The sequence below is a fragment of the Uloborus diversus genome, chromosome 2 (genome assembly GCF_026930045.1).
Source record: "Uloborus diversus isolate 005 chromosome 2, Udiv.v.3.1, whole genome shotgun sequence".
Lineage (NCBI taxonomy): Eukaryota > Metazoa > Arthropoda > Arachnida > Araneae > Uloboridae > Uloborus > Uloborus diversus.
Window position 1 is genome coordinate 172,038,251 of NC_072732.1, and position 23,131 is coordinate 172,061,381.

The window sequence follows — 23,131 nt, forward strand, 5'->3', positions numbered from 1 at the left end:
TCTACGTCCAGTATCCGCTTCATTCCACCTAAATTGCCATCCATCTAATGTTTGTTTTTAATGTATGACATTAGTGAAGATTTTTTGGAAGAGGATTAGATGAAGAAGGAAATTGCGGGTCGTCAGCTGCAGTTCTTGCTAAGCGATCAGCCAGATCGTTGCCGACGTCCCCAGAATGCCCTTTTACCCAATGAATTGAGACACAAGAATTACCTAATAATGACTGTTGGATATCAGAAACTGATTTATTCCGTTGCAGAAGGTTTTTAATTGCTAAGAGACTGACTATCCGAAAAAATTTGAATGGAATCAGCGTTAAGTGAATTCGAGAATTTCAATGCTTGATGAATAGCAAATAATTCTGCTTGAAAAATACTATTATCGGGATGAAGTCGGATACTCCAAGACGATGAAAGAGTTTCGCTGTACCGGTGGAAGTGCGAGAACCATCTGTGTATATGCGATGAAAGGAAAGATTTGCAGAATTGGAATTCGTTGAGATTGGATATTCTTTGATTTGTAAATGTGAATTGGAAAACCATTTAGGAACAGGAGTTTCAAAATATGAAGGTGAATAAGTAGTTCCATCTAGAATAATCTCTGCTGATTCTATTTCCATTTTCCAAATCCATACTTTTTCCCTTACTGTTAGTTCTATTGGAGGAATACCAGTCAAGGTTTGCAAAGCGGTGTGCGAGCAATATTGTGCGAGCGGTTAGTGCGAGCGGTTATAGTGAGAAAAACCCTGCGCTGAAGAGTTAGTAATTGCTTTTCTAGTTTAACAGGTAAACATCTACCCCACAATCCTGCTGCATTGTACCTTCAAAAATTTGAGTGTAAATCAGTCTTCTTTCTGCTATTCGAGTTCCCCAGTTTCTACCTGCTAGGCGTTGCAGACAGCTTTGCTTATAGAAAGTTTTGTGCTTAATCCAATCTATGTGGGCATTCCACGTTAGATATTGATTAAAATGTAGGCCAAGATACTTTAAAACTTTTCTTCGTTTAATAAACTTGTCACCAAGACGTAAAATGGGGGGACGAACAAGATTGCGAGGAACTTTAAAAGGAAGAGCCATAGTATTGCTTTCTGAAGCTTTGAGATTATGTTCTAGGAGCCAATTATGGAAGATTTTGCGAGAAAAATTGGCATTAGCTTGAAGAAGTTCCCTAGTGCGTCCGTAGACTAAAAGGAGAAAATCATCAGCGGAGGCTTGCACTTTAGTGTGTTTCGGCCATGGAGCTGATGACAGCGAGGCTGCCACCAAATTCCATAGCTTCGGGACCGCTACAAGAACCGTGTGGACAACCTTTTGTTTGTGGAATTTTAAGAAACCTTTTTGTGGAATTTATGAAAATGAACCTATTTGAGAGAAAGCTGGAAAAAAGATTATAAATTGATGATTCACAGTTAGTTTGAAGCAGATAGCATAAAATTTTGGTCCAGGGCAGGTTGTCGAATGCTGATATAATATCAACGGATATTGCAACCATTAATTCCCCGGAACGAATACCATTTTGAATGTCAGAATAAAAATTAGCTAAAGCATGTTCAGTGGATCTTCTTGGTACAAAACCATATTGATCTGGATGATGATATCCGTTAAGGGTTAAATAACTTTGGAGCCAAAAAAGCATGACTTTTTCTAAGACTTTCGAGATAGTGGGTAATAGTATAATAGGGCGAAAATAAGAGAATTCTCTTGCGTCTTTCCCATCTTTAAGGAACAAAATGAGTACGCCCTCTTTGAATAAAGTTGGAAAATGACCTAGAGTATAACAGGTGTTGAATAAATTGCTAACAAAATATGGAAAAGTCTCATGAAAGGTAGTCCAAATAATGGCGTCAAGTCCATCTTTACCCGGCGCTTTCTTTTCGGCAATAATTTTAAATGCATAATCAATTTCTTGTATTGTGAAGGGAGTTAATAATCCATGTGAAATATTTCTATGATTATTTATTGGAGTGTAGCTGAAGAATTTTGAGAAGCTGGATAAAAATGATTTAAAAGATCTTGAAGAAAAGAGTTTTCTGTCTCATATTGAGGGAATCTTTCTTGCACTTGAACAGGAGTAAAATACTTGCCGAAAGCTATTTTGTATGGTTTTCCAAAAGATTTATTGCTGTTTGTGCAGAAAATTTGCCAAGATTTTCGTTTGGAAAGACGGATTTCTTTTTTATATTTTGCTAATATTTTTTTTATAAATATTTTTATAGTCAATGAGCATATTTGGATCATTGCAGCGTTGAAATCTTCTTCTTGCTGCTCTAGTTTGATTTTTTAGTGAAGAAAGGCCTTCGTGCCACCAAGTTGCTGGACTTGCGATTGTAAAATATTTCCTTTTAAAGGAGTCATTTGCACATTCTTGTATTGTTTGTACTAAAGTAGAAACGTAACTATCAAGTTCAATGGCATTCGGAATTGTTGGTAAGATTGGAATTATTGGTGGTATTTTTGTTTTAAGCATCTTCTAAATTTAGCTGTGTTGTATGAAGTTTTATACCTAATGAAACGAGATTTTGAAAAAGCAGCTTGGATTTCAACTATTATATATTTATGATCACTTAGAGAAATTTCTTAACTTATTGACCATAAGATAGGGAGACGAAAGTTTCTTCTGAACGTTAAATCAGGCCAACCTTTTCCATGTGGAGTCTCAAGTGGAGTCAAAAGTTGGAGGAAAATTTCTATTGTTGAATATGTCGAAGTTATGGGTTGCTATGAAATCTAATAATAATTCACCTCTTGATTCGTTATGTGGATACCCCCAAGATCTTGATTTAGCATTAAAGTCACCTGAAAGAATTAAAGGTGTTGGAGAAGTTGAAGTTAAGAAATCATCGAGTTCAATTAGAAGTTCTTCAAGAGGTCACAAAGGAGAGCAATAGGCGGAGATTAAAATTATAGTAGAGTTATTTAGTGAAATTTTTGCTGAAACAAAATCGTGAGAAACAAAAGCTACATACGGAGTAATTTGATTAGTTACAAAGACAATCGCTGCCCTGCCACTATTGGAAAGAATACTTCCCAAGATAATGGGATACCCGAAATTTTTGAATTGTGCAAATATGGCTCTTGGACCAGAAAAATATCAATTTTTTCTTCATTTGCGAAGATAGTTAAATTGGAAGTGGGTGGATATGCTCTTCGTAAATTGATTTGAACCAAATTTAATTGATGTTTGAGTTGTAGTGTTAAGAAGCGTTGAAGGATCATGAGAAAATGATGAAAAATATCTACAAACCAAAGGGTTAGAGGAACAATTTGATATCTCACTAGACATAGCAAACATTTTTACGATATAGAACAACAGCCCTTTGGTAACAAGGGTAATCAGTGGAAAAAAAAGGTGGGTGTTCAATATTGTTATTAGTTTTGTTCCTCTTGTTATAAATTTGGCAGTTAATACAGGTAGCATTGTATAAATCACAATCGTTTACATTATGGGATTCTGAGCAAAATCCAGAGTATATGCCCTCTAAAAAGCATTTTGAGGCAGTAAGGCCATAACCTTGGCACTTGTAACAACGTTTCATTCCAATAAATTCTTTTAAAGAATGAACTCTTCACGAAATGTTGATTTTTGGAGATGATATTATAATATTAAATGCTTGAGGAGTGGTTTCTAAGATCCAATTCTCCCTATTTCTTTTTCCACTAAGTATAAATGAGAATTGAAAAATCATCTTCCGTTTCTAGACCATAAGTACGCGAAAAGGCTAAGGCAATTTCCTCCCATTCAGAATCGTTGGACAAATTATAAATGATTATTTTAGGTTTACGTTTAGATGGAATGCGTACTGTAATTTCTTGAGAAAGTTTTGGATGCTCCACGAGTTTGCTTAAGAAAATTCAAATCACAAATCGACGGAACATCAATGTCAAGTCCTCCTTTACCAATAAACCTGACTCGATTGATAGAAATTCCGTCTTTTGAGGGGTTGTAGCTGGATTCTAAAGTATTTCTCAAATCAGTAGATCAGTAGTGGGTTTTGTTTCGTACTCGTAGGATATAATAGCAGTGTGTGTTCTTCTACGTGAGTTACCTGTGCGTAGCTTGGCTTTTGCATCGCGACTATAATATCGTGATTCTGATTAGAAGGCACATTAATGTGTTCAAGTATAGGGAAATCAGTTTTAGAACGTGGGAATGATCTTGGGTCTTGATTCCCTTCTGGTTCTGTTTGCACTGAAACTGGAGAGTTCAACAGAGGTTCGATATTATCATTCAATTCTACTTGAGACTTTTCTTGTTCATGAAGTCTTTTTTCTATTAAGTCAACAACTAAGAGGGAAGTTTTCTGTAGATCTTGGCTCATAAAAAACCTATTTCTCTAGTCTTTTCCAGTTATTAATTCTCTTAGAAACTGGATTAAATCGTCGTTAGGACTATCGGGCGACAGATAATTCTCAGTAGGACGGCAATTTTTGTGAAAGTATTCTGAAAATGGGCCAATCAAATCATTAGCATTCTGTGATTCTAGGACGTCTATCACTTGGTCCGATGAAGTAATTGATGAGAAGCTAGTATTTCTAAGATTATACCTCTTTGTTGGAGTATCCATAATTTTAGCTTTGCCATTCACTTTTCCCAAAGATTGAGGTACTGATTGAATGTCTGAAATAACATGCCCTGAATCAAGAGGAGTTTTGACGTGATTATTTTCATTCATTATTAACACTAGTTATTATAAATCGCGTACTAATTGTGTTATTTACTGGTTAAGCCTAATAGCAATTAACAGTTATTTATTATTATTATTGTTGTAAAATAAAATGGCAACGAAAATTAGTCATAACACTTATTATTGGTCACGTGGTATTCAAAGTAATAACTATGCCAAGTAAAATATTTTAACAATGTAAATGATTTAAGAAATTGGCGTTTGAAATACCGGGAGCTAAATCAATATAGACCTTTTTTATAGCAACAGTATCGCCAACAATATGGCGTTCTAAAGATATTTAAATTGAAGTTCAAAACCAAATGCTGAGTTTTTAACGGAGAACTTTATATATGCAGTGGTGCACACAAGGGAAGGGTCCATTAATTCTTTCAAGCAATGCTAAGTAATTATACAACATATATTTAATGTTTTTTTCCCCGACAATCGATAAAATCAAAAGAATATGTTTGGGTGCGTGTTGGAGTATGATATGAGAACCTTCAATTCTGAACCCCCTCTCTCCTCTGAGAAATTCCTGTGTGCGCCACTAAGTATATGTAACCACCTCCCCAAGCAATATTGTCGCTCTATTTTCGTTACGATTTGATGGATTAAATATAATTCAAGATAGATTGGGAAAATTTCCAAATTAAAACATTTACATTTTTTATAAAGTATAAACATCTTAAATCCATTTTTGGTGTTTTCTTTTTATTATTATTTCAGAGAAAATCTTTAAAAGTAGGCACAGAGACAAACCTTCTGGCAACTTATTTGTTTACTTTCGGTTTATCTTTCCCATGAACAGAGTATAATTGTTTGTATTACAAGGGGTGAGAGGGCTAGAGCGCCTCCCCCCCCCCAATATTACAAAAAATCTCCCAAATTGGGTGCCCTCCCCCCAAAAAAAGAGAAAAATACCCATAAAACACTCCATCTTAAAAATTTCAGTGCCGCAGCCCACGCCATGATCGCCCCCCCCCCCCCAGGGAACATCCCTGATAATACACATGGTAGTATCAATTACTAAAGGTGCCATGAATTCTAGAAATCAATTCATGACAGAGAATACAAACATGGAAGACAAAATCGAAATTGAAAACTGTTTTAGAAAATTTTAATTCAGTTGTACAACGTTCTTAACAGTCAATCTCCAAAGCATTATCTGCAGACGGTGAGTGATAAGTCAAGCACCGATCTCTAAAGCCACGTGTTACTGATAAAGAGCTGATAGAAGGATCGAAAGATTGCCATCAACACAAACTAAAACTTTGCTCTATACATATTGAAAGGATAATAAGATGTGGTTTGTAATCGTTTACATGAATCGGATATAACTACGTATTCGCAGTTCTAGAGCTCGAATACGCCTCCTTGCGGCGATTGAAGAAATTAGTCAAAGAGATAAAATTTTCCACTCCAATTTCGGTTAAAACGTAGGCTGCAGACGGTTTGTGATGTTAATGTAATTTTAAAAGAATATAAATGAGAAATCCAAAAACATGAAGAAGAATGATTGTCATTCACTAAGCTTAAATGCAGGTTATAAGTTACTGGTTTTGCTTGTTTTACCTCGTTCAGCAGCCATTAGCTAAAGACTGCAGCGCCTTCCTTATAGTTTATTTGAATTGTAAATAGAAAACTGATTGAAGAGAAAGTCTGAAGACAAATATGGCGAGAAAAAATTTCGAATCAGGTTTCAATTTGGCGACATTTAACGAGTTACCCATTCAAACAATCATGTTGAAATTGTCGATACTTGAAAAGTGAATTCCAGTAAAACACTAAACGACACTTAACGACAAACTAGAAGTGTAATTATTTAAAGTGTTTTCTTGCTCACTTTGAAGTTCTATTATATTGTACTTTTGTTCTTTATGTACGTTCCATCAATTTTTTATGCACTTTTAGATCACAAACGCTAAAAAAAGGATTTTTTCGCGACATTTGAAAGTACAATTCTCCACGTTTGTCAAATTCTTTATAAGTGTACACAAAATTCGAAAAAGCTTTTCATTCGGGTATTGCTTCTAATGCTCGTAAATGAACACACATACCCATTCTTTTGAGTTATTAAAATGCATTGATTATTCAATAGACGTAAACGGAAGCAGTGTGGGGTCAGTACCATATGTTTTAAGCATTATTTTTATTGGTAACTAGCTGTACCCGACGCACGTTGCTACGCCAACAAAAAAATACATCATTATACTGATTTTCATGACAATCGGTTGAACGGGGCAGAAGTTGCTACTCTGCAGTGCCACCTGGTGGCGAGTGGCTTCAATGAGCATATTATGCACCTTCTCCGGGGAAAAATACATATATATAGCAATTTTCATAATAATCGGTCCAGGTATCAAGTGAAGCCGTGACTATACTCAAATTTTGTACTCACGCAGTTTGCAAGATCAATCAATCGCTAAAAATATCAAATAGAAAAAGTTTTAAATCCCCCCGTTGCATGAAAAGCCATAAAACAATAAAGAAAGAATTTATTTGTTCAAACTCAAGAAAAATGGCAACAGCTAACTTCTTATCAATGAGATCTTTCACGCGAATTAATTTCTTCAGCCGATAATTTTATTCGTATTTATCCAATGAATTGTGACTTAAATTGGAATAAGAAAGGAACTATTGATCGCATTTTTTTCGAACTGGTCTATAAACATTCCCAGTACCAAAAATAACAAACGATGAAAGTTTCAGCCAAATCTGCAGGGTAGTTTTTGAGTTCATGGATGACATACAGACAAACATTCATTTATATATATATATATAGATATTAATGCATTTTATGTAAAACATAATTCATTCGAAAAGCAATAGAAACAAGGCAGACAATCAGTGAAGGGAAAGGGGCAAAAGGAAATGAAGCAGAAGGAAAACAGCAGTAACTGTTTTCCTTGTTTTATTATTAAAAACGAAGGCACCTCAGTAGGGAAATAATGAGAGTTCTGCAACAGGAGGCGGTGTTGCGGTGTTAACACCGCCTCCCCCTCCCACTCTTCCTCCCACCGCCTCCTCCACTTCCTCCCCACCCCCTCCCGACCTTGGGGTTGACCCTCCCCACGACCGGGGCCGCCGCGAGAACCCGTAGAAGGTGACGAGGGTTTTTCCCGCGTTTTAGATATTTTTCCCGCGTTTTCGGACTTAGAATATTTTGAACTTGTTGTCATGGTATCCACAAAGTTTTTACTTTTTGGATGGCAACACTTGTTTGAGTTTCGGTTTTGGAATGGCAACACTTGTTGTCATGACAACCAGAGTTTTTAGTTTTCGGTTGGCAACACTTGTTGCTATGTTTTAACTTATGCTATGTTTAACGTCGGTGGCGCCATCTATTGAGAGGTTGATTTTTTATTTCCGGACTTTGAATATTTCTGCGAATTTAATTATTTTTATTTTTACAGAGTGTCGCTGCTGGGAATCGAACACACGATCTCCAAAAGGTCTTAGTAGCTGTCAGATTTAGACACGCGCAAACTGACCAAGCTACTAAGACCTGAGTGTAAGCACGTTAATTATCATCTCAATATAATTTTCACATGAGGTAAATGCACATGGCGCCATCTATCGTGACTTTGAGTATTTTTTTCTGGACTTTGAATAATTTCGACGAATGGTTGTCAAGACAACCAAAGTTTCGCGAATTTAATTATTTTTTGATTATTTCAATGCTTTATGAACTTGGATTATTTTTCATGAATTTGATTATTCATTTTAGAGTTCGAATATTTTTTAACATTCAGATCTTAGACTAATTCGACGTCTTTCGTTCTTTTGATTATTTTCGAGCGTTTTCAAACTTTAAATATTTTTCACAAAACTTTTTTTTTTTTTCATAGTACCAATCAGCTTTAATATTCAATATGATTTATACATTTTCATGAGTTATGTTTTAATCGCGTTATTAATCGTTTACACTGTCATTTTATTATTTTCATGCATTTATTATACTTGTAAAAATAAATCCCAACTCTGTTATATTTATCATTCTTTCGGTGATTTTTTTTTCGGACTTTGAATAATTTCGACGAATGGTTGTCAACACAACCAAAGTTTCGCGAATTTAATTATTTTTATTTTTACAGAGTGAAATAGGATCTTTAAGATTGAAAATAAACTTTTGTTTTAAGTTGATGGTCCCACCAACCAGCCCGGTGTATCAAATACACCCCATCAACTTTTTTTTTTTTTTCATCAGCCGATGCATACCAATGCAGCTAATTTGGAATATGTCAAATCATTTCCTGAAATAAAATTTTTCTTAAATAAAATTTCCTGAAATAAAATTTTCTCAAAAAAAAAAAAAAAATCAAAGAAGGACTCTAGAAGTGCTAAAAATCACAAGTCCCTTTAAAATGTGCTGAAATGAAATGCAACTTTTTACGATTCCCCTTCCGAAAATAAACATTCCCCTCCTTTTGAAACGTTAGTCTTTCTCCGTATGCGTCAACGAATTCACGCATCAGTGAACACGCGAAAACCACAAATGGTCAAAGGGGAGGAAGATAAGAACTTCTCTCTCTCTCTCTCTCTTTCACACATACACACAATGGAAGGAAAACATTTTCTCAAATGATTTCATTCTAGCGTTTCTTCTAAGTCTTTAAATAGTTTTATTCATATAATATTTTTTCTCAAACTATTATTTAAAAAACAAAATGTATAAAATAAATTGTCATAGTTGAAAAATACTTGTAAATCGAAACAGGGAAATTAAATCAAATACATTAATTTTAACATACGCATTACTAATAATAATGAAAGTACTTACAGATAGGTGTTTAGACTTTTAAAATATTTAAAATCAATTTCTTGTATCATACTATCATATATCCATACCGATTGTGAAATTTTACTTGCAAGTTCATTTAAATTAACAGTTAGAAAAATATAATTTTCGCTGCTTAGATGTTTCGAACGAAAGTTTTGCGACCTACAATTTTAAAGACAGCGGTATATATGTTTATTCAAACATAAATATCTAAAAATAACAGAAAAAACATGCAGATAACAAAAGAAAACTTATGATAGATATCCCATCGTTACATTACAGGGATCATCTTTTACATACAACACTTTCAATGCATTGAATACTTCACTAAAATTAATTTTTTCAAAAAAACTGGCATCAATGTTCACAAAGTAAGGGATATTTTTACATGCATCTACAAACACTTTGGAGAAGTTTATCCAGTCTATTAAGTAATAGGCCAAAAGTCCATTGTCCCTAAACAAGGTTTCAAAACCAGAGTTTAAACACGAACAAGCTAGCTGGTTCCCCATCATGAAGCGGCAGCCGTCACATTTCTCAGCAGAAAGTTTTCTGATGTTGCGAGATATTTCCTCGTGAAGACACCGCAATAGTGTCTCCATCAAGACTGTATGGGAGAAGGAAGCCGGGGGAGAGTTTTCTAACAATTTAGAGGCATGTTTTGCCAGCTGGTAAGATAGCAGGGATTTCTGTAACAGGTAACTAACGTCCGAAGCATATTTCAACAACTCCGAAACTTGGAGAGGTTCAAGGGTAACACACTCAGGGACAAATTGGAGACTTCCATCTTTCTTCGTGAACATCCTCTGTAGCATTATGGGGCCATTGGATTCGTTTTTCCAAACACATAAGTCTTTGCAGAATACCTTCATGGATTCATCCGGCTCGTTCAGGATACTCTCTAGATCCAGCATGAAGTAATGCCAAACTTTGGCACTAATACTAACACCTTGCGATGTAGCAAGCAGTTTTCTACTGTGAGGATTTTCGCGCATAAATTTGCGTATGTGCACTCGGGTATGGTCTTTATAATTATTCACAAGAGCAAACGTTAAACCTCCAAGATGAAACATATGGTCAGGGATGTCGCTTACCATCAGAGGGCAATTTGATTCCATAGCGTCTCAACTTCTGCAAACGTATATTCAGCACAAAAAAAAAAGAACTGAGAAGCTTGTGAGATTTACAAAGGCTGGCGAAAACACTTTATACTTAGTAGTAGAGTAAGGACATTGGACTTGTAGCCCTTTTGATTAAATAGTGTAATCATTTTCTCATGACCACAACGTCTATCTTTGTTTTATCTTACTGTTTAAAGTTTTCATGACATCAATTTATCTGTGAATAAACATTTGTCATTAAAACCTTTACTATGAAACGTTTTTCTAACAGTGACTCTTAGCATTCACCACAACAACGTCGTTTGTCTTTTGATCTCATCTTATAAGTGAATCATGGAACTCTCGTGGTTCGAAAACCACAAGTGGTCAAAGGGGAGGAAGATAAGAACTTCAAAATCACGAGATTTGAATGAATCATAACCTCGGGACGATCAGAGGGCTAAAGATTTGTCGTGACGTATGAGAAACGTGAACTAATTTTAATTGGTCAGAATCAATGATGTCACTTTAAAGATCCTTTATTGGTTGGGATTCAGCAATGTCACACAGTCTTGATTAATGAATTTAAGTTCATTGGCTAATTAAATTGACGTCACTTCTTCCACACTCTTAACAAAATTTCGAAAATTGGTCACTTCTGCGTTTTGCTTTGCCATAACCAGACGTTCTCATCTTTAGCTTTGGCTCTTGCCTTGTGCTTTTTCGTTCCTTTCTTTGGAGTTTAAGCTGTTTTTAGGCTTTTTTATTTTAAGTATTGACTATCATACCAATTATTCATAGCACTAATGGAATTCAACAAGGGAAACACCACCTCCTCTTCTGCATCTAACGTAAGTTTAATTTTGTATTTAATTTGTAATTAATTTTAACTTTGCAATTTATTTTAACTTTAATTCACTTTAACTTAGTAATTGATTTACAATTCTTAATTCAATTTAACTTTACTTTCTTAACTAATTAATTTAATTTAGTTTTATAATTCATTTTTAATTGTTCTTCATTTATTGTCCAATAACCAATGTATTCTTTTTGCAGTTCATAGACTTTGGAGTTGATGAAGCGGAATGGGACGCGATTATGGCAAATGTCCCCACATCCATGTTGGAGCCCGCTGTTGTTATGCCTCCTCCTGGTCGTCGACTTCATGGGAAAAATGTGCAGTTTTAATCTTGTGTATAAAGACTGCAGTTTTGTTGCATACAATGAAATAATTGTATTTAATGTAGCAGGACAATGTACAATGTATCATGTTGAAATCTCTGAATCGAATGTTATATTCAACAATGAAAAATTCGTACTTCATAGTGAATCTGCGAAGTGCTTAGTGAATAGTTTTTGCATGATTATGGAAAAATTACTCGAAATAATGTTTTCAACGATTTTACAAGATATGATCCGTGCTTATCGTGATGAATTTAAACCGAAAAAAGTGATTAACGAACATAGTAAAATTCATAAGCGTATGTTGAGCAGTATGCATGATTGTCTGAACGAAAACTATCGCTGTGCGAGATGTAAAATATTGTATCAATCGCAATCGAAACATGAGTGTATGTCGCAAAACTTTCATTCGAAATATCTATGCAGCGAAAATTATATTTTTCTAACTGTTAATTTAAATGAACTTGCAAGTAAAATTTCACAATCGGTTTGGATATATGATAGTATGATACAAGAAATTGATTTTAAATATTTTAAAAGTCTAAACACCTATCTGTAAGTACTTTCATTATTATTAGTAATGTGTATGTTAAAATTAATGTATTTGGTTCAATTTCTCTGTTTTTATTTGTATGTATTTTCAACTATGACAATTTATTTTATACATTTTGTTTTTTAAATAATAGTTTGAGAAAAAATATTATATGAATAAAACTATTTAAAGACTTAGAAGAAACGCTAGAATGAAATCATTTGAGAAAATGTTTTCCTTCCATTGTGTGTATGTGTGAAAGAGAGAGAGAGAGAGAGAAGTTCTTATCTTCCTCCCCTTTGACCATTTGTGGTTTTCGCGTGTTCACTGATGCGTGAATTCGTTGACGCATACGGAGAAAGACTAACGTTTCAAAAGGAGGGGAATGTTTATTTTCGGAAGGGGAATCGTAAAAAGTTGCATTTCATTTCAGCACATTTTAAAGGGGCTTGTGATTTTTAGCACTTCTAGAGTCCTTCTTTGATTTTTTTTTTTTTTTTTTTTGAGAAAATTTTCTTTCAGGAAATTTTATTTAAGAAAAATTTTATTTCAGGAAATGATTTGACATATTCCAAATTAGCTGCATTGGTATGCATCGGCTGATGAAAAAAAAAAAAAAAAGTTGATGGGGTGTATTTGATACACCGGGCTGGTTGGTGGGACCATCAACTTAAAACAAAAGTTTATTTTCAATCTTAAAGATCCTATTTCACTCTGTAAAAATAAAAATAATTAAATTCGCGAAACTTTGGTTGTGTTGACAACCATTCGTCGAAATTATTCAAAGTCCGAAAAAAAAAATCACCGAAAGAATGATAAATATAACAGAGTTGGGATTTATTTTTACAAGTATAATAAATGCATGAAAATAATAAAATGACAGTGTAAACGATTAATAACGCGATTAAGACATAACTCATGAAAATGTATAAATCATATTGAATATTAAAGCTGATTGGTACTATGAAAAAAAAAAAAAAGTTTTGTGAAAAATATTTAAAGTTTGAAAACGTTCGAAAATAATCAAAAGAACGAAAGACGTCGAATTAGTCTAAGATCTGAATGTTAAAAAATATTCGAACTCTAAAATGAATAATCAAATTCATGAAAAATAATCCAAGTTCATAAAGCATTGAAATAATCAAAAAATAATTAAATTCGCGAAACTTTGGTTGTCTTGACAACCATTCGTCGAAATTATTCAAAGTCCAGAAAAAAATACTCAAAGTCACGATAGATGGCGCCATGTGCATTTACCTCATGTGAAAATTATATTGAGATGTCAATTAGCGTACTCATATGTAGGCCTTCGTAGCCGAGTGGTTAGCGCGTGTGCTTAATATCCCTCGACTACGAAGACCTTTTGGTGTTCGATTCCCAACTTCAACACTCTGTAAAAATAAAAATAATTAAATTCGCAGAAATATTCAAAGTCCGGAAATAAAAAATCAACCTCTCAATAGATGGCGCCACCGACGTTAAACATAGCATAAGTTAAAACATAGCAACAAGTGTTGCCAACCGAAAACTAAAAACTCTGGTTGTCATGACAACAAGTGTTGCCATTCCAAAACCGAAACTCAAACAAGTGTTGCCATCCAAAAAGTAAAAACTTTGTGGATACCATGACAACAAGTTCAAAAATATTCTAAGTCCGAAAACGCGGGAAAAATATCTAAAACGCGGGAAAAACCCTCGTCACCTTCTACGGGTTCTCGCGGCGGCCCCGGTCGTGGGGAGGGTCAACCCCAAGGTCGGGAGGGGGTGGGGAGGAAGTGGAGGAGGCGGTGGGAGGAAGAGTGGGAGGGGGAGGCGGTGTTAACACCGCAACACCGCCTCCTGTTGCAGAACTCTCATTATTTCCCTACTGGCGAGAGAATTCACCATTCATTATTTGTAAATATACAGGCGAACCAAAAGACCTTTTGAGTTTTCTATTACGGGCAAAACCGTGCGGGTATCACTAGTAATAAATGAACAGCTATAATCACGTCAAGGATTCGATATAGGTTTTAAACTGGAGTATGCAGGGATGCCCACCTAGAGGGGGGGGGGTGAGAGTTAATGGCACAGCCTGCGTCATTGAAATTTTTAGGAAGGGGGTGTTATCGAGGGTATTTTTCTCTTTTCTGAGGAAATGCAAATGTAGCTTTCATGAACTAATTTATTAAAAACATATTATTTAAACTACTGAGTGTATTTAGAATTATTAACTCAAATGAACTTAAAAATTAGACCGTTTTACACTTGGAGTAAAGAAAAGTGGTCAATATTTCAAAAATGTGACTAATAATGAAATTTTTTACTTCCAGCTAGTGGCGACTAAATAATTTCGCTGTTTTCTCCTGTGTCCGTTCTACTGCATTCTGAAAATCATTTCATTAGACAATTAGGAGAAAACCTGTGTGCGCGAGCATTTATCCAAAGTATAGATACTTCACGCAATTTCTGAGCATAATTTGAAGTATGATGGAAACATATGTTAGTGTTGTAGCCTTGGGGTTTTTTTCTAACTAATTTGCTTTCAAGAGAGTTTGGATGAATTGCGAAGGTAGGGATGGCACCGGAGAGTAAAAGCAAAAAGCATTTCCTCGTATAATTTTTCAGAACAAAGTTTTCTCGAAATTCTTTTAAAATGTTTCTTAGGCTTCCTTACTGCTAATTACCAATTCTGTCAAAGAAGAATGGTTGGATAAATTGAAATTTTATGTACCTTTGAATTCTAAGTCAGTAAAATATATACTTTCACACTGACCTCTGACTCCAATGTTACTCCTGATACAGAAAGCAAAAGTAATTTTATTTGCGTACTTTTTTTTTTTTTTTTTTTTTATATACAGGGTTTATCTGAAAAAGTGGGCCGAATTTTAAGAGACGATAGAGAACACCTAAACTATTCAGAATCACATAATATTCTACGATATGAAAAAAAAAATGGTAGAGGGCGTCCTACTGCAGTATCGAAAAGTCAGCTTGTTTTAATAGTTCAAAAAATTTGATTTGTGCTGTTTAAAAATGAATTAAAAATATTTAAAGGGTAAATTGAATTAATTTTGTCCATTTGGGAGGGGTACAGGGCCCCTTAAAATCCACTACTGCTAATCCAGAGAAAACGATGAAGCCCAAACACATCAACGAATAAAATGCGGAGTATTTTTTTTTTTTTCTTTTAAATCAAAACAGGAAAGCAGAAATAGGTATGCAAAAAACTTCAACGTTCTTAAGAAATTCCCAGACGAGGCTAATAAAATTTCTCGTTCTGAACCGAATGAGCTGAAGCGTGTAAATGGAGTTAGCAGAGCGAATCGCAGGAAGCAACATGTAGTCTATCAATATGTCCTTTCTCGTTCCAGCCTCCCTCTTCTCTCGCTGCAACGGTTCGAAGACTTCAAGAAGTTAGCAAAGAATCGTGTTGCTACGATTTACGTGGTACAAGGTTTGATGTTTGTGAAATTAAAGTTTCGTGACCCTATCAGGGGCGTGCACAGAATTTTGGGGTTTGTCACAGATGGCTTCTACGGGCCCCCCTCCATATTGTTTATAACTACGTCCCTACATATATATTTCATTCTTCATTTAAAAAATCTTGGGCTCCTTCAGACTCGGGCCAACAGGTGTCCTTTCTCTCCCCTCTGCCCCTCGTGCACGCCCCTTGACCCTATACAATGGGTGGAAGTTTAATTTTGATCAATTTTTATTCAGTAAAAGTTTAATTAAATCTCATGCGTAGAAAAGGTTACGTAGGGGAGTATGGGGTAAAGTGAAATAGCGGGACAAAGTGAAATGGTGAAATATTTACTCTGCTTTTAGCGCCACGTATTTAATAATATTTTAACTACATGTAGTAACACATATAGTCGATTCCAAGAAAAAGTTACCTTTGGAGATCGAAGCGTATGACAAAACAAGCAATTTTCAAAAATACTCATATTGTAATATTTTATTGTAGATCAAAAATTATTTTTGTTGAAAAAATGATAAAGTTCTTGTCATTAGCATTTTAAACAATCTAGTATTTGGTGTAGCATTTATTTATTTAAATATATCGCTAATTTTAACATTAAGTGTTTTTACAATTAGTCAAGTCCTGTGCAAGTCCTCAAAGTGTGAGTTTCGCTTACTCATTCAATCATTTATGAAATCACTTACTTTTTTTTAAAATTATTCATTAACTTATTTTCTTATTCGTTTACTATATTCACTCATTTATATTTTTTTCACACATTAATTTATTTATCTTTTTATTTATTTGTAAATTATTTCATTATATATTAATTTATTCATTCATTCATTTACATAGTAATTCATTTGATGAAAAATAGTTTTAATAATCAAATACACCCAAACCTCTTTTTGTACGTCTTTTATTTTATTTATTTTTTTTTTTTTTATTTTTTTTTTTTATTTTTTTTTTTTTTTTAGCAATCATGATTGCTTATTGTTCTCATTTGACAGTCCTTGATGTTGGGATTATTTTTCAGCTTGGACCAGCAGCAGCACCGCCCACCGGCGCGGCGGCGGCACGGTAGCTCTGTTCCTGAGCTCTGTCCCCCGGAATCCACTTCTGCTGGGTGGTGGCGTCCATATCCTTCACACGCATGCTCATACACACTCGCCAACGCGTGAGCGCCTTTACACACATACACAGGCCTACGTGCACACACTTAAGCCTGCACACACACAACTATACACACATAACCACCCCGGAGGAGGGACATGCTTGGGGGGGGAGCCATTTCTAGAAACAATAACTCTAATGAGTAGGGTCTTGTCGCAACTTGTGATTGCGAAAAACATAATTTGAATTCAAAGTTTCAGGATTCAAATTAGATTTTTTTTTTTTTTTTTTGGTACGAACTTTTTTTGTGCAGTGTATCACAATTTCAATCAGATTGGGATTCAATTAACGATAGCATTAAAAATCGGACGAAGTTATTTATAAAACGAACGAACTTTTTCATGCGATTTTTTTTACGCAGTCCCTATCCACCGCACAAAAAGAGGTTTGGGTGTAGAAAATATTTCATCGGGAAAATATTTTGTTTTTAACCTTGCCCCATGAAAAAAAATTGAAATTTTCCCACTTATTTTTAAAATAAAAACTTACTGTAAAAAAATAATAATAAAATTAATGTTTCAATGCAGGTTAATTCTAAAATACATTGTTCTTTCTTTATATACATCAATTTTAAAAACAAGTTTACAATTTGCTCGTTTTAAAAAAAAGTAAGTTATTTACCATTTCACTTTGCCCCACATTCCCTTACTTTGTTGTTTGAAAATTATATACGGTTGGATATCACCTGAAAAAGTGGGCCAAACTTAGGAGGTGAGAGAGTACGCAAAGCATTGCATGGTGGCCAATGACTTTATCATGTGGTAGAGAGCGTTCTACTGTATTGGAAAAGAAAAGTTTTTGTTTAATGTACTGAATGTATAAAATCAGCTTGTTTTAATGCATTCATATTCTTTCTGTTAAACACTATAAAAGTTAGGAAACAAACCTCTTCTGTGCAGTAAACCAGAGTGCCTTATTTGGCGGCTTCTATTTAGGGTCGCAAGTTCAAAACTTTAAGGAGGTTTCTTGAAACACCAAACACGTGTATCCAACAATTCTTCTTCTTCTTTTTTTTTTTTTTTTTTTAACCTATAACGTTGGTTTTATCATCTAAAAATCACTTGTTCACTGCGAAAACCAAGAGAAAATTTTGCACAATCTCTCGTAGAACGACGCCCTAATGCTTGAAGTAGGCATTTCTGATCCTGCAATAGTATATGATTCAAAATCGTCAAGAAGGAGATCATCTCCTAAAATTTGGATACCTTTTTCAAATTAAACATGCATCAAATAAGAAAAAAAAGCAAACAAAGGAAAAAGATCAGTTGTGTTTTGGTTGGTTGGTTTATTTATTTTTTATGGCGCAAGAGCCCTTGAGGGCTATACTGCGCCAAACGATTTTTTAGAAAAAATTATATAGATAAATATAAAGTCAGGATATGATAAAAGTAAGCTTGTTTTCAGGAGAAAGGTATAAACATGGGTAGTTTAAAATAAGTAATACAAAACATGTAGACATTAAAAACATTTAAATAACGTATGAAACAATATGTTGACAAAAAACCTTGAATAACAAGAAAAGGACAAAATATACATTTTGAATATAAACAATAAATTAAAAAGGAGAATCCAATCTCCTGGAGGAAGAAACATAAATTGCGATGGGGTGGGTCCCCAAGCAGTTCCTTCAAAAAGGGGTTAAAATTATTAAAATATTTAAAACGTATTTGATTAAAATTTGAGCAGTTACTTAAAATATGTAACACTGTCTGTTTCGCATTACATGTAATGCACGTTGGAGCTGGTTCGCGACATAAGAAGTATTTATGAGTGAACCTTGTATGACTAATACGAAGTCGAGCTAATAAAACTTGTTCTTTCCTGGTAAGTTGTAAAGATTTGAAACCTTCAGCCGAGGGCTGGATGGAATGCAATTTATTTTATTTTTCAAGATTCCAGGTCCGCTGACAATGCGTGTTAGTTTTTTTCTTTTTTTGACATCGATGTATTGGTGCAACACTTCACTTCGCTACAAAGCACGAATGTGTGTAAAAACTTTGTTAAATACAGTTTCTAAGAAAGCTTTCGTATTCCGAATAGTTTTTTCTTGTTAAATTAAAAATGTTTAAAGTGTCCATCTCGTTATCAAAAAATGAATTTAAAAAAATGAAATTAAATGATGCTTATGTAAAAACGTTTTGAAGAGCGTATTGACCAAATATGGTGCATTTGAAAATGGGTGAAGGTTTCAAATCTCACCTCCTCCTACGTCAAAATGACTAGAAGCATAAGTGAAACGGAGGACAAAGGACACTTCAAAAAAAAAAAATCGAAAAAAAGAAAATCAAGTTTAAAAGTGTATCATTCAAATTCACAAACATTGCTTTTTAAACCAGATGCTGTTATTTTTTCATTTGATTCAAAAATTCTTCCTTTTTTTTTTTTTTTTTTTTTTTTTGGCATTTAGATAAGCCTGAACTCAAGACCAAAAAATAAATAAATAAATAAATAAATGAAGTGATGTAGCTGAAAATGCCATAATTAATTAGGGGGAAATTATAGTGTTGAGGGAAGATTAGTTATTAGATATGAACTGTTTCCTAATGAAATAAATGATAACCGTTGCCTTCCAGTATTATTAATGGTGTGATGTGAGCAGAGTGAATTAGCGGCTTACTGAAAAAAGTGAGGTTGTGGATGAAAAGACACCCGACAAAAACTTTGGTTTTTTGTCGGATGTCTTTTCATCCACAACCTCACTTTCTTTGCTTTGAAAGATAGGTTCTTCGTAACCCGAAACACGTGTATGCAGTAATCTGCAATTTTGTGCAGTTAAACGATTTTATTTTACTTGTCAAGCACAATGTTATCCATTCAACTATAAAGTTGATTATATTCTTTCACCTCACACTATATTTTTAGTTTTAATATAGATGTTTTGATTCTTTGAAATGCAGAAAAAAAAATTTAAATTTTGAAGGAAAATTGAATCAAGTTTGCAATAAAAACTTTCACAATAAAATTCACCATTTCATTTTATTATATGCTCCTGAAATTTAAAGTTGATTGTAACATATAAATATTTTTAAATTTGATTGAACAGTAGTTTTTCTTCAGCTATCCGCGAAAAGTAAAAACTGCCTATCAGGACTCGTCACACGGTAATTTATTATTAGAGCGATTATAAGATTTTATGGAGAAAAATGTTTTTCTAGAATTACTATTTGAATGTTGCAAAACTGCAACATGAAATTAGGGCAATTTGTTGAAATTTCTGCTGCAGATTCGGTTCCCTACAAAACGTAGGTGTTCTGGGTCTGAGCCCAGTGTACTCATGCCTTAATCTGGCCCTGTACATCACACCTTCTGTCATGAAGAACTAGGTAAAACAGTGTATGTTCAAATTACAGAGATGTCGTGTTCATGCGGATTTTCTTATTTTTACAGAATTTGTAGCAGAACTTCCATTTCTACCTTTAAACATTCTCGTTGAAAATAAAGGATAGTTTGATTTGTATAAGTGATGTGCCAAAACGTTTAAAATGTAGATTCGCGAATACGGATCATTAGTGTGTAAATCCGCGATACACACGTAAAACTTACTATCCCCTTCCTTGTTGCTTAGGGCATTAAGAATCGACTTTTTACATTCGGAAATGATACCTTACAATTTCAATAAGAAAAAAAACCTAATTTAAATACAATTTAATACTGTTTTATACATACCTACATTTAGAATTCAAAAATATGTTAAAATTTAAGAATGTAAAAAGATCCAAGATCCATCAAAAGCGTAACGGATACGGATACAGATCTTTATTTTCCGTGGATACGGATTCAGATATCCGGCTGGCACATCACTAATTTGTATTCATCCGCGATGACCTCCGGTATTGTTTACAAAAGGACTATGGTAGTAAGCTCGTAGTAGAAACACATTAAAAAAATATTTTCTCAGTACGGGAATATCGTGGAAATAGTAACTGGCTCTTCCTAAACTAAGCTGTAGTTATAAGATAATTCACTTTGTCTTCAAAAACACTTTGCACGCAATTACTAAAAGTATTAAGCTATGAACATTGACGCGTCCAATGCTTTTACGAAGAAATGTGCAATAAAATTGCATGACGCAGTTTCAGAATCATAAAAGAAGCCTTTCTTCAAAGCAAGAAAATTGATATACTACTCAAGGTAACCTTTTCAATGTATTAAGAAATCTTATTTCGGTACATAATCATCATTTTGCTGCAATATTTTCCTGCTATTACTGAAATGTATTACTGTTGTATTGTCTTTATGTAGTTGAATCAATATAACTCCCACAAAGCAATGACTTGTTGATGCACAAAAGGTCATGTTTCCAAAAAAAGGTGGATCCTTAAATTTATGTTCACTATGAGAATAATAGAATAGTAAGACAATACCTACAGCGAATTACCGTTACAATGATTACCAATGCAACGAAATATCTATTTCCACGAAATTTTCAATCCCGATTTTATTTCCATTACGTTGCTTGAATTCCGTTACAACGAACAAAGTTTGCGGTCCCTTGAAGTTCGTTGTAACGAGATTTCAGTGTATTTTCAAATATGTCCTAAAGTCATTTATTCTAACTATCCTCAGACAGTAGACAATTATTGACATACGATAAAACTACCACCTCAGATTTAACTCCTTCAGTCGGAATTATGAAATACTTTTATATAGTAATCAGTGTACTTTGGAAAAGAGTATCTTATAGACGAAATTCCAAGTGTGTGGATGAAAAATTAAAACAGTTATGATATATCCAAAGTACCAGACATACATTTTTCAAATTTATAAAATTCAGATTAAAAAATGATGAACCATCAGGCAAACTTCATTGTAAAATGTTCTCCAATCAATAATAAATCATAATATAAGCATTTGAAATTATCAATAAAAGATTATACACATTTTTCAAAAAAATAAAACTTCGCCTTTGCGACGAGAATCCATGGTTGGAGAAATGAGCCAGTTCCAATCTCCAAATCCCTATTTGTTAATGTTGTCAACCTCACAACGAAAAAACTTACGCAGGTAGACAATAATAAACGGAACGTAGAGTCAACTAAAAAGTAACTTATTCAGTTATTGAATGTTCAGCAGCTGCTGAACGGTCATGGCCGGTGTACCACTGGACACCAAGTCCGAAGATGTTAACTTAAATTTAAAAAATAATAAAAAAAATAAAAAAACATACCTGGCATTTTTGGTAACAAAATCCAAGTTTCAACTTTCACTCTTTTGGTGTATTCTTTTCCCACAACTATTTCTGCACGAGAATCCGTTGCGTTCTGCTATCCGAATATCAAAGTACTGTGCTGCATATTTTCAATTACATGAATATTATTCAAATTGTTTAACTGAAAACAATTTTCTGATATTAGCCAAGGTTCTTCCTACTCATTGTTCTGTGCAAGACTTCACGTAATTTTTAACGCTACACAAACAACTAATCTTCCTCAACTGAAAAAAACAAAAAACGCAACCGGTTGCTTTTGATTGTTATTTTGGAAAGTGAAAATTTTTCTGATGAAAACATCAAAAAGTACTAAAAGCGACACAATGAAAGCACCGCATTAAATCTTTAAAACATTATTACAATGCTAACCGAGTTCAATGCAAGCGGATAGTGAAAACTTGGAAAACATTCACCGATCGACAAAAGCAACTTCAAGATATGTCACTTTTTTTCCCTTAATGAAGGGTTATTTTGGAGTCTGTCGGATTCAGTTAGTGAGTTTCGTTCTTTCCTGTATTGCCCATGGCAAAAGGAAGTAAGTAAAATGCACTCATGATTAGCTTTCCTTTATTTACATTTTGTTATGCGGCGAAACGTTCCTTATTAACATTAATGGAGTTGTGAAAAGTGCTTATTAAGTATTTCCCAGCAGGAAAGTTTTGAGTGAATAATAGCAGTTCTTGAAAATATTTTCATAATTTCTATAAAATTCGATTTTTTACCCTCGAATGGTGAGCGGGGGTTATGCCCCATATGAATTAGACTTTGGTATGGTACTCAAACGTTTTGTAGTGTAGTATAACCCAGATGTCAGGATTGCCAAGGGATTGGAAAAAGTTACCGGAAAATCAAGGATATCGTTAAATCGAAGACATTCAATGCAGTCAAATCTGGACCAGTGAAATGTATCTTTAAATTGAGGAAAAATGTTAAATCGGATGTATCGTTAAATCGAAGTTATACTGTATTTATTCTATGGCTTTTTATGTTCAGTAGACCCTTGTTTATCCGGTCCTCGTTTGTCCGAATGCCCGGATTATCCGG

At 34.1% G+C, this 23,131-nt stretch overlaps 1 protein-coding gene across 2 annotated transcripts in view; it reads right to left on the minus strand.

Annotated features, from left to right (window-relative positions):
* The window catches only part of LOC129216152 (diacylglycerol lipase-beta-like), a 107,584-nt gene that overhangs the window by 66,548 nt on the left and 17,905 nt on the right, over positions 1 to 23,131 (minus strand). Inside the window, exon 1 of one of the 2 annotated variants that reach the window (XM_054850311.1) lies at positions 22,046 to 22,159. The exons of the other annotated variant lie outside the window; for it this stretch is intronic. The gene's annotated coding sequence lies outside the window, so the exon portion shown is untranslated. Of the gene's footprint in view, positions 1 to 22,045; positions 22,160 to 23,131 lie in introns of those variants that run through there. 2 annotated transcript variants of the gene reach the window in all.